Source organism: Embiotoca jacksoni, unplaced genomic scaffold (genome assembly GCF_022577435.1).
Source record: "Embiotoca jacksoni isolate LCO1_2020_lvr unplaced genomic scaffold, fEmbJac1.0.p SCAF_2, whole genome shotgun sequence".
NCBI classification, from domain to species: Eukaryota; Metazoa; Chordata; class Actinopteri; family Embiotocidae; genus Embiotoca; species Embiotoca jacksoni.
Window position 1 is genome coordinate 24902152 of NW_027185340.1, and position 13178 is coordinate 24915329.

General features: G+C 43.1%; 1 protein-coding gene across 1 annotated transcript in view; it reads right to left on the reverse strand.

Moving 5' to 3' along the window:
- Positions 1–988, reverse strand: part of raph1a (Ras association (RalGDS/AF-6) and pleckstrin homology domains 1a) — a 78381-nt gene extending 77393 nt beyond the window's left edge. Inside the window, 1 exon segment of the mRNA XM_069155186.1 lies at positions 750–988. The gene's annotated coding sequence lies outside the window, so the exon portion shown is untranslated.
- Positions 989–13178: the final 12190 nt, after the last annotated feature.

A 13178-nucleotide genomic window follows, 5' to 3' on the forward strand; every position in this document is an offset into this window, starting at 1 on the left:
ACAAAGTGAGGATGAAAACGTCACATCAGGGTCATATGTGTGCCGCTCATGAGTCGGATGAAGCGGGACGTTTTCCAGCCAGCAGGAGCAGCTGCGGGGGAACACGCCCAGAGCGGCTCGTGCTGGAGGAGCGCCACGCCCGGCCTCCGAGCCTCCGAGCACCGGGCCGGAGAGCCGCTGTCAGCTGGCTGCTGCTGCTCCCCGGCCAACCTGCGCATCCAGGCCGGGAGTGTGTGCCTGCAGGCCCTGCGGCGTTTCACACAACACACACACACACAACACACTCACACTCACACACACACACACACACACACACACACTCACACTCACACACACACACACACACACACACACACACACACACTCACACACACACACACACACACACTCAAGAACGAGCCTCCCGGGCACAGATGAGCCCGGTGTGTGCACATCCAGCCGCCTCTCAACCAGCTGAAGCCTTTTAATGTAGAGCTAGTCCCCCCTACCCCCCCTACCGTCCTTTCAACACACACACACACACACACACACAGTCTCACACACACACACACACACACACACACACACACTAACGGGATTAATTAGCTTCCATTGCAGCGGATCTGAATTAAAGGGATCCGCTCCCCGTCGGCTGAGAAACCAAAGGTCGCCGTTTTAGCATCGAGGAGCTGAGCTGTGAAGATGAAGCGGAGGAGGAAGGCTGCGGAGCGCTACGGATGCGTGAGGTGACGGGGAATCGGGCTACTTACTGGCGGATCCAGCGAGGTTTCTGGCAGAGAAACCGCAGGCAGCAGCGGGGAGACAGAACCGAGGTGTCGGCCGGGGAACTCCGCGGGGTGACGGAGCCTTCGCCGGGCTTTCTTTCGGTTTAGTCCCGGTTCCAAACGCCGGCCCTTTTCCCAGATTTCCCTGATTTCCCAGATTTCCCAGATTTCCCTGATTTCCCTGGCTGCCACACTGGATCCCAACACCGCTACACTGAAGTCAAGGTAGAGGCAGCCAAGCCCATCACTTCCGGCCAGGACTTTCAACATAAAAGTCGCTTCAAAGCTGCAGCGACCAAAAACAAACTTGTTTAAAAATGTTCACAAATCACAACCTCTGGACACATATTTCTTAAACTACACATCATATCAAACCTGCCTCAGAAAGCCTGTAAACGTTTCATATGTATCCTAGTGACATCATGTTTTCATATTTATTTTCCTTCATTCGGATCTTTGCTCCACTCAGGCGGTCCACCTGTCCACACCGGGGCGAATAACTGAACTAACAACCCGGCACCTGTATGTGGCGGTTACAGTGGGACTCAGAAACCAATCAGTAACAGTGCAGATGCTCCCGTTCATACAGGCTGCGCTTTCAATTGGAATTGTTAGTTAAAATGTAAAATTGCTGATGAAGTTGTTTCCAGGCTTTATTTCAAGGGCCCCACCACTATGTCTATCTTCTAATAGTTTATACACTGACCACCCATTCATACTTTTCTTTAGTTGTCTCTATTCAGATTATTGTGAAACCATCACTATAAATACTAATGATAATAATAAATCCTGTACTGATGTTATTTATGATTTATCTACCACAGTGTCCTGTGTTGTCCTTTACGGTTCCAGATGAACAGGACTTACTTGAGTAATAGACCAACATTTTTCCATGTGACCTGTGAACATAAAACTACAGTTGAGGTTGAGTGTTTCTACAGGTTTGTTTTTTTCATTTGTATTTTTATTTGACTACTTTCAAATGCCTGAAGAATTACAGTTTTCCCTGTAACTCACAAGACGACAAAACATGTCAGGAAAATGTGAAAAAAAAAGTGGCAGAAATGCGTTTTATTTTTCCTAACCTGAAAATAAGTTATCCTTTGACCTCCAGACAACACATTAGGAACTGCTATAAAAAGCAATCAACAATTTATTTAACATCTTTATTGAGAAATAAATATTTCTCAAAAGGTGTAATATTTAATGAAGCAACTAAAAAGGAAGGTTTCAAATCTGTTGTTTCTTTATTGTGAAGCTAAAACTGCCTCACTTCCGGTGTTTTAGAGTCAGTCTTGACGCACTACACCGGATCCCAAAAAACTCAGCGGGAGCGCGCATCCATGACCTGCTCGTTCCCGGTGCCTTGCTTCCTGTCCTGCCCAACCCAGAAATCAGCCTTAACCATCACTCATTTTATTCTATTCTATTCTATTCTATTCTATTCTATTGTGCTCATATGTTCTTATTACAGAATACATTCTGCCCCCCCCCTCTCTCTCTCTCTCTCTCTTTCACACACACACACACACACACACACACACACACACACACACACACACTCTCTCTCTCTCTCTCTCTCTCTCTCTCACCTGGTCCAGTTTTAAACCGGTTTCTACACTGAACACTGACCTCTAGTGGTCTGTGTAGATAAAGCATGATGCACGTGTCTAACCAGTGAAACATGCTAACAAGCTGCATGTGTTAATTTACCAAAACGTAACATAGGCACGATGTGTTCAGATCTCAGCTTATAAACTATCTTATAAGAAAAATCAGGAATACGAATGACCGAAGCCAGAAGGTCAGAAAGGCTGACAGGATGTTGGACACATAACAGGACAGGAACATGTCCAATGAAATACTCTGCTTTAGATATCTATCAGTGTGATGTTTTCCCACCAAAAAAATAGTTTCCCTTGCAAATAAAATGAAAGCTGTGACATGAGCCCCTGTCACGACTGTTGGTCATATTGTGGTCTGTACTGCCCCCCCTCCCCTCCACACACAGCCACACACACCACACACCACCACCCCTACCCCCTCAGCAAGTGTGCCTGTGCATGTTTGTTTTCTCTTTCTTGAATGCTTGTATGTGCAAATATATAATCATATTGGCATTCATGCATTTATGTTTGTACATTTAAACAGACACGTTCATATTTGGGTGCACGGGGCTTCAGTGTGTGTGTGTGTGTGTGTGTGTGTGTGTGTGTGTGTGTGTGAGTGTGTGTGTGCTTGTGTGTGTTTTGCAGGTTCACACAGGAAGTGGTGATCCAATAGCTAAAGCAACACCTTTGTGTGCATGTGAGTGTATTATTGAGGGGAACTGCTGCTTGTTGAAGTGAGACCAGTGTGAGTGCAGCAGCTCCCTCAAGCAGCAGAGATCCTCACTGACTCCTACCAACTCCTGGTCACCGCCGGTCAGGGAGCAGGATGAGAGCGGCGGTCCTGTGGATGGTGATGCTGGGTCTGAGTGTGGAAATGGTCACAGGCTGCTCAGGTAAGAAGAGTTTGGTGGAATCGCTTCAGAATGACAGTCGGCTCGGTGAAACGAGGAAAATCAGAACTTTCAGAAAGACTTTGAGGGCTTTAAAGCGCTGTGTCAAGAATCTGTAGTCACATCAGGAAAACAGGAGTTTGGTCAAATAGAGCAGTTTGATAAGTCTTCTTATTTGAGTGGGCAAATAAAGAGAATCTGGGGCGGCTTTCTTTCCTTTTAGCTGATTTGAGAATTTAAATGGACAGAAACATGATTTCTTTTTTTTCCTGTGCAAATATTGAATTCATCCAGGCCTCCACGATAAAACATTGGAAAATCTGTTAGATCAAGACGCCCCCACAGCTTGTGTGTCATAGAGTCTGAAATTATGTGGAAACTGAAGTTTCACTTCTCACCCGGGGCGATTTGAGAGTCTGTGGCGTCGGCTGACTGCGCTGGAGAAAGTTTTCACATGATTTACTTATTTACGGTAAAAACACAGTGTAGTACAGTGCAGCAATACTCTATTGAAAGTAAAAGTCCTGCCTTCAACACACTGAGGAGAAATGTCCCTAAAGTATCAAAAATTCAACTATGCCTAAGTACTATACAAACATTAATATTATCTATGCCAAAGCAATTATTAATTTGTCCTGAATGGAGCTTAAAAACTGGGAACTCTTCTGATGACTCATCAGGTTTAAAGATCTGATGGATTTATTGATAACAAACACACATACAGCAAAAAAGATTTTGAGAGGCTGTGGTTCAGTTGGTAGAGTGGGTTGCACACTAATCAGAAGGTCGGTGGTTCAATCCCCAGCTCCTCCTGTCCACATGCCTAAGCATCCTTGAGCAAGACACTGAACCCTAAAAATTGCACCTGATGGTGTACTGTGTGTGTGAGATAGATATATTATTATATATTATATATTAGTACACAGAGTAAATAGAGTCAACAACTCTATTTCAGTGACCTCACTGATGGTTGATGACATCACTGATGGTTGATAGTTGATGACCTCACTGATGGTTAATAGTTGATGACCTCACTGATGGTTAATAGTTGATGACATCACTGATGGTTGATTGTTGATGACCTCACTGATGGTTGATGACCTCACTGATGGTCGATAGTTGATGACATCACTGATGGTTGATGACCTCACTGATGATTGATGGTTGTTAACATCACTGATGGTTGATGACCTCACTGATGATTGATGGTTGTTAACATCACTGATGGTTGATGACCTCACTGATGATTGATGGTTGTTAACATCACTGATGGTTGATGGCATCACTGATGGTTGATGGAAACACAGCCGTCATTAAAAAGAGGTCTGACAGGGTGAGAAGTCAAAGTAATGTAGTAATGTATAGTAGCTGGAAGAGAAACGAAGGTTTGTGAACATCCATCACATTTTAGGATTTGTAGGACGACAACAGACTGCTTCATTTAAACAGATAACTTCAAATGTAAGAAATAAGTGCACACTGTGATGGGTGAAATCTCCGGTGGCTGGCAGGTTTCTGACGAGCGTCCTCTGTGCTTCCTGTCTGTCAGATGAGTCAGTCACCAACCCGACAGAACCTAAACGAGTCCAAGTCTCCTGCCCGTTCACGGCCAACAGCTCAGAGCTCACCTACCGCCTGCTCTTTAACGGCAACTACATCTGTCAGATTCGTATGGATAAGGTCAGTGTCTGTGTGTGTGTGTGTTTGTGTGTGTGTTTGTGTGTGTGTGTGTGTTTGTGTGTGCATGTGTGCGTGTGCGTTTGTGTGTGTGTGTGTGTGTGTTTGTGTGTGCGTGTGTTTGTGTTTGTGTTTGTGTGTGCATGTGTGCGTGTGCGTTTGTGTGTGTGTGTGTGTGTGTGTGTGTGTTTGTGTGTGTGTTTGTGTGTGTGTGTGTGTGTTTGTGTGTGCATGTGTGCGTGTGCGTTTGTGTGTCTGTGTGTGTGTGTGTTTGTGTGTGTGTTTGTGTGTTTGTGTGTGCATGTGTGCGTGTGCGTTTGCGTGTGTGTGTGTGTGTGTGTGTGTGTGTTTGTGTGTGTGTTTGTGTGTGTGTTTGTGTGTGTGTGTGTGTGTGTTTGTGTGTGCATGTGTGCGTGTGCGTTTGTGTGTGTGTGTGTGTGTGTGTGTTTGTGTGTGCGTGTGTTTGTGTTTGTGTGTGTGCGTGTGTTTGTGTTGTGTGTGTGTGTGTATGTGTGTGTGTGTGTGTGTTTGTGTGTGTGTGTGTGTGTGTGTGTGTTTGTGTGTGCGTGTTTGTGTGTGTGTGTGTGTGCGTGTGTTTGTGTTGTGTGTGTGTGTGTATGTGCGTGGGTGTGTGTGTGGTCTTTCAGTTCAGTTTTGAACCTTAATGAAGGTTTATATATTGTATAAAACTAACCATCACATGAAACATGTCCAACATGTGGTATGATGCAGAATCTCCTTTCAGCCTCTTTTCACTACCGAGTGCAGCTCCATCAGCTCATGTGGCGGAATGTCGCCACCTGCTGGTGTAGCTACGAACTGCACCTCACACCTTGTGGATGTTTTTTTTTTTTAACAGAGCGCAAATTCAAAATGTCACGTGGTCCAAAAACTGACAGGAGCCACGAACACATTAATATTTACTTGTGGTGGAACTATTTACATGAATACAACCTGTCGTTTTATGTGAAATTAAAACAGGTATTCACAGAGTGAGATATGAGCTGAAGATGCTCTGTATGTTTGTGGGTTAGACTTTACACAACACAAATTAATGGTCATTTGTGGAAATATATATGGATCATGTTGTCTTCTGAGCATTATAAACAAAAAACGTCCAATAAAAAACTCGAGCTGGACAGCCGAACCTGCTGCTGCATGCTGGTGTTGAGCAACTTTCAGGGCTGAAAAATGAACCAAGTCCCAAAAACTGCCGTTCCTTGAATAAGCAATATTACATGAGAGGGTGTGACTTAATGTCATCATAATAATGACGTTAAATCACCCTCCAGTGTAATATAGTGAACATAAAACAAGTGACCAACTAAATAATAAATAATAAATGTAATCTAAATGTTTTCAATCTTTAAATATTAAACTTTTTGTCAGTGTGATCTCCATTTCCATGGCAACTCATGGACACTAACACCTGGAAAACAATCAGCCTCTTCAGTAGACTCTTATGTAATGTGCAATGTTCACTACTCCAGGAAGTAGTCGGATGTAGAAACTACATTATATTACATATTATATGAAACTCTATTCTAATTCTATTTTCCCATTGAGGAGGTGGAGAGGTATTTCTGTTGATGAGCAGGATGTGATGTCATGATGATTTGACCAATCAGATCTCTGGGTTGAAGTACTGGTACTTGAGGCTGGCTCCAAACACGAGCCGTAGACCACCATGATAATATGCTCAACTTTAAAGCAGAAATAAGTGTGTTAACAGCCTGGTACAAAAAACGGTTTGGTTTGTAGAGCTAATGTCTCTGTTTTCCTGACAACATACCGATAGCTGTAACCTGACTGCACCACAGGCCTGTCAATCAAACAGACACGCCCCCAAAAACAGGTCTTCTTGAATCTTCTTTTCTAATGAATGAGGGATTATTTTCAGATGGACCTCCAGAAAACTAATAAGAAGGAGTGACTTTAGCTAACAACACCGAGATAACTGATGGACACATTTTATTCACTTTGGATTTGATGAGAGAAGTTGAATGGGAGTCTATGGAGCCGGAGGCTTTTTGGAGCCGACCTCTAGTGGCACTCGCTGGTATTGCAGTTTAAGACTCTTCTGCATCGGAACCATTTTTCAGACCCAGAAGCCACGAACTCTTTTCCAGTTGATGGTTGGCCCGGAGAGGACCATTGATGCACTTTGTCAGCCACATGTGAAGGAGCCTTTGAAACAGGACAATGCTGCCTTCGGACGATGCTCCACCTCCATCACCTCCATAAGCTCCATCTGATCCATGAACCTGCATGATGAATCCTTTTGAAACACATCAGCTCCACATGTGATGAGCAGTAGAGTTCCTGTAAAGCTGCTCCTGCCACGTTGCCGTATGGATATTGAATGCTGTGAGATTTCTTTTAGTGCAGCCTGCTGTTTGAGGTTGTGCAGTTCTGTAGAAAGCAGGATGTGGTGAACACACAGGCATCGCAGGCAGGCGTCTGACAATGATATCATTTCATACCTCTGCTGCTCCCGCTGGGTTTCTGAAAGGTCTGTGGGTGTCACTGAAGCCCCTCTTGCCTCTGAAACTGCTCCTAACTGAAGCTGAGACAGTATTACAGTTTGTATTAGGTGTCCTCTTTTCTTCTAGTCTCTCAGTTTAAAGGACACAAATATGTTTCTCTCATAGAAACACAACTCTGCAACATTTGAAGTCCAAGCCAGTGAGGATGGCATGTTCACCTGCATGAGGGAGGTGCTCCTTCCTCCCCCCTTCAAAAAGGACTGTCACAGGACGAAGGTCAAGCTGGCAGGTAAACCAACTTCTCACATGATCATAGATACCGTGGAGTAAAATGTGAAGTGTTAACTCTGTTGTCTCTGGTCATTAGAAAATAAGTCCTTGCCAGTGTTGAATGCCTCGGCCCCCTCGGCCCCTGACAGCTGCACAGGCCTCTCCCCACTTGTCCCAGAGGTGGTGATGTGGGCCGGTGGTGGAGTCATGCTGCTCTACAGCCTGATCATCACCTCCGTCACCATCCACCTGTGGGTATGTACAGAGGCCCGCAGAGGCCTTGCAGAGAAACAAAAGTTAAATCGGGCACACAAGTGACTAAATCAAGGCCACGATTTACAACGTCGTGCGCATGTTTTAATTCATTTGTTAATTCGTCAGTTATTTCGTGCACACAGTTTAAATGATTTTTTTTCTATGGCCACTCCCAGGCTGCGTAGTAAAGAATGAGGAGATGGATGTGCTTCACGCCACATTCTCCTCTTATAGTTTTACAGTCAGCAGCAGGAGGATGAACGAAGCGTGTTGCAGACGTGTGTTCAAGAAAACATTTGCATGTTGTTTTCCTCAGAGGAAGCAGAAGAGAGACAACGAGGACATCAACGTGTACATCAACAGCCGACCCACGAAGTAACAGAAAGCCTCCAATCTCTTCAAATAACTGAATGAATGGAAAACAGAAAAAGGAACGTCTGAGGGAATCGTGTTGAAGGAGCAGTGTGTGAGATTTAGCGCCATCTAGTGTGAGGTGGCAGATTGCAGCCAACTGGTCAGAGACCCTGATGTGACCTACCGTCCTTCAGTCTGCATGCAGCCCAGCTCTTTATATTACACGCTAGTATTTTCATTTTCAGGATATTTAAACAAAGATGTGATTGTCGTGTAGCTCATTGAGTGATGAACATTTAAATGCAATCAGATGTTTTAAACATTTTACAGTGAAAAATTAAAAATGTCTTTTGAACATCTCTGGCTCTTGCAAACAGAACAGGTTTTAATATACACACAGGCAGAAACACAAGAGGGAGGGAAGTCACGCCGCCTGAACCGAGGGCGAAGGTTCAGGTAACTAGCATACACCTGGAGAACAAGACTTTTACTGGGAGCAGGTGTGACAGTTATTAATAAGAGAATTAGAATCAATAACGCACAGACTACAAGAAAGCTCCAATCATCTGTCATTGATTGCAAATTCAAGCAAACTCCACAATATTTGCAGGAGCGTGCAGTCTTTTTAAATTCCTGCGATTTTATGTGCAAAAAAAGTCATCATCAGAATCTGTGCTGAAAGTATTAATTCAATTCAATTCAACTTTATTTATATAGCACCAAATCACATCACAGGTTATTTCATGGCACTTAACACATTGAAGTCCTTACAGCAAGACGTTACAATATTATACAGAGAAACCCAACAATTAAAAAAATTTCCCCTCGGGGATTAATAAAGTAACTACCTAACCTAACCTAATTCAACAATTCAACAATTCAACAATTCCCACATAAGCTAGGAGGGAAAAAAACTCCTCTTTAAGGGAGAAAACCTCCAACAGAGGGAAGAAAAACTCCTTTTAACAGGAAGAAACCTCCGACAGAACCAGGATCAGAGGTGGGCGGAGCATCTGTTAACAGAACCAGGATCAGAGGTGAGCGGAGCATCTGTTAACAGAACCAGGATCAGAGGTGGGCGGAGCATCTGTTAACAGAACCAGGATCAGAGGTGGGTGGCCATCTGCCTCGACCGGTTGGGGTGAGAGGAGAGCAGAGAGAGAAAAGGACAGCATAGAAATAGAAGAGAAGAACTGTTGGTGGAGACGACAAGCGCAGAGCAGAGACATGCAGCTCCATGACGGGACATCTGGAAAAGAAAGAAGAGAAACTACACGAGCGAAGGAACTGAATGGAGACAACAGATAATAAGAAGAAACTATGGGAGAGAAAAAGATGGTGAGGTATGAGTCAGTTAAAGAGTAGGAGGAAAGAAAAGAAGCTCAGCATGTAACGAGGTCCTCCAGCAGCCTCGGCCTATAACAGCATAACTAAGGGTTGGTTCAGGTCTACCTGAGCCAGCCCTAACTATAGGCTTTGTCAAGAAGGAACGTTTTGAGTCTAATCTTAAAGCTAGAGAGGGTTTCTGCCCCTCCAACACAAACTGGGAGCTGGTTCCACAGGGGAGGAGCCTGAAAACTGAAGCTCCGCCTCCCATTCTACTTCTGTAAACTCTAGGAACCACAAGTAGACCAGCATACTGAGAGAGAAGTGCTCTGCTAGGATTATATGGTTCTATAAGATCTCTAAGATATGATGGAGCCTGGTCATGTAGAGCTTTGTAAGTCATCAAGAGAATTTTAAATTATATTCTTGATTTCACAGGAAGCCAGTGAAGAGAAGATAAAACTGGAGAAATATGATCTCTCTTGCTAAATCCCGTCAGTACTCTTGCTGCAGCATTTTGGATCAGCTGAAGGTTTTTAATGAGTAATTTGGACATCCTAACAGCAAGGAATTACAATAATCTAGTCTAGAAGTAACAAATGCATGAATGAGTTTTTCTGCGTCACGCTGAGGAACGATTTTCCTGATTTCATTAATATTACGTTGATGAAAGAAGGAAGTTCTGGAGATTTGCTTTATATGGTGTCTAAACGACAAATCCTCATCAAATATGACTCCAAGGTTCCTCACAGTTTTGCTGGAGGCCAAGACAACGTCATCTAAAGTAACTAAGTGATTACAGAAAGAGTTTCTGAGGTGTTTAGGACCAAGTACAAGAACTTCTGTTTTGTCTGAATTTAGAAGCAGGACGTTTTTGGTCATCCAGGCCTTTATGTCTTTTAGACAGGCTTCAAGTTTTACTAACTGATTAGTTCCATCTGGTTTTATAGAAAGATATAGCTGAGTGTCATCTGCATAACAAAGGAAGTTGATGCAGTGCTTCCTGATGACATCTCCTAATGGAAGCATGTACAAAGTAAAAAGTATTGGGCCTAACACTGAGCCTTGTGGAACTCCATAACTAACTCTTGTTTGTCTGGAAGACTCATTGTTGACATGGACAAACTGGAATCTATCTGATAAGTAGGATTTGAACCAGTCTAATGCAGTTCCTTTAATCCTCGTAACATCTTCTAATCTCTGTAATAAGATCGTATGATCAATCGTATCAAAAGCAGCACTGAGGTCCAGAAGAACAAGTACAGAGACGAGTCCATTATCTGAGGCTAATAAAAGGTCATTAGTAACTTTCACCAGAGCTGTTTCTGTGCTATGATGAACTCTAAAGACTGAAAATCTTCAAACAAATCATTCCTTTGTAAATAATCACAAAGTTGATTTGCAACAACTTTTATGAGGTTATTACTAATAGAGCATATCTGAGCAATGAGGAGGGTCCACTCACTTCACCAAAGAACAACTTAGATACACAAGTGTCATTGCACATCTTTATGACCTTTTTAAGGACAGATTATAAAAACAATTTAAAAACATTTTTATTGTGTATTTAGACATGACAAGATGTTTAAAAGAGAATAAAGAGGTGGTTTGTTGGTGGTGTGTCTCTGACAGGAGATCAGGAGGTGGATAGATGCTGAGGAGTAGCTGCTTTATTTGCACATTTAAAACACTTAAAATATTAATTAGTAATCCTTCAGTCAAATTCTTAAAAAAACCAACAGGGAACACAAAGTCCAGAAACCAGACGACACAGTAGAGCAACGATACGCAGTTTCTGTTGAGGCCACAGACTGTTTATAAAAGTGTTCGTAGCTTCAGGTCTGTAAAATGGTTCTGATCCAGAAGTGTCTTCAGCTGCAATACCACCGAGTGCCACTAGAGATCGGCTCCAAAAAGCCTCCGGCTCCATAGACTCCCATTCAACTTCTCTCATCAAATCCAAAGTGAATCAAATGTGTCCATCAGTTATCTCGGTGTTGTTAGCTAAAGTCACTCCTTCTTATTAGTTTTCTGGAGGTCCGTCTGAAAATAATCCCTCATTCATTAGAAAAGAAGATTCAAGAAGACCTGTTTTTGGGGGCATGTTTGTTTGATTGACAGGCCTGTGGTGCAGTCAGGTTACAGCTATCAGTGGGCGGGATGTAGTATCTTCAGGTCTCCAATCAGATCAGTCAGATCCACCTCTGGCTCCTCCCCCAGCTAATCCAAATATGGTCACTTCCTGCTCCAAACCGCTCCAAACGAGCAAGATGGTGACGGACAGAATCTGAACTGGAGGATTCATAATGTTCACAAACCAACGATGACATCACTGATGGATGATGACATCACTGATGGTTGATGATTGGTTGAGCCTCAGTCCCCTGACCTGCTCGTCTCAGTAGTAAAAGAAAGAAGGCGTGTTTTTTCCGTTTCATGTTCAGTGAATATTGTAACAGTATACCTGATCTTAAAGACCCGACGGTGGAACAAAAAAGGAAAAATGTTAAAATTGGTGTAAAAGCACAGTTTAACAGTTCCTCCAGGAAATCACAATGTTGTGATCACAATAATTAACACAACTTCAAGCAAACTCAAATTTGCAGGAGTTTCCAATTTTTTTAATTAAAATATTTCTGCAAAAAACATCGTCATCAGATGTTCCAGCATCCAGACGACCAGACTGTTCAGTAGAAACAGATTCAGGACGTCCCAATACTCAGCATGTTAAACCTCGTAGACCTGAAGTACCAGGATGTTCTACTATATCGTCCTGTTCTGCAGTCTGCAGGTCAGCTTCACACTCCAGCTGTTCTGACCCACAATCCTTTGCAGCGGAAGATAAGTCACATTGAATGAGCCGGAGAAGAAGAAGAAAAATAAGAAGGAGAAGTAGAAGAAGGAGGAGAAGGAGGAGGAGAAGGAGAAGAAGAAAAATAAGGAGAAGTAGAAGAAGGAGGAGAAGGAAGAGAAGAAGGAGGAGAAGGAGAAAAAGGAGAAGAAGAAAAATAAGAAGGAGAAGAAGGAGAAGGAGAAAAAGTTGGAGAATAAGAAAAAGAAGTAAAATAAGAAGGAGAAAAATAAGGAGAAGAACAAGGAGAAGGAGAAGAAGGAGAAGAAAAATAAGGAGAAGAAGAAAAAGAAGGAAAAGAAGAAAAAGAAAGAGAAGAAGAAGGAGAAGAAGGAGAAGGAGAAGGAGAAGAAAAAGAAGAGGAGAAGGAGGAGAAGGAGAAGAAAAAGAAGAAGGAGAAGGAGGAGAAGGAGAAGGAGAAGGAGAAGAAGGAGGAGGAGAAGGAGAAGAAGGAGAAGAAGAAGAAGGAGGAAAAGGAGAAGAAGAAAAAGAAGGAGAAGAAGAAAAAGAAGAAGGAGGAGAAGAAAAAGAAGAAGGAGAAGGAGAAAAAGAAGGAGAAGAAAGAGAAGGAGAAGAAGAAGAAGAAGAAGAAGTAGGAGAAGGAGAAGGAGAAGAAAAAGAAGAAGGAGAAGGAGGAGGAGAAGAAGAAGGAAGAGAAGAAGAAGGAGAAGAAGAAGAAAAAGAAGAAGAAAAAG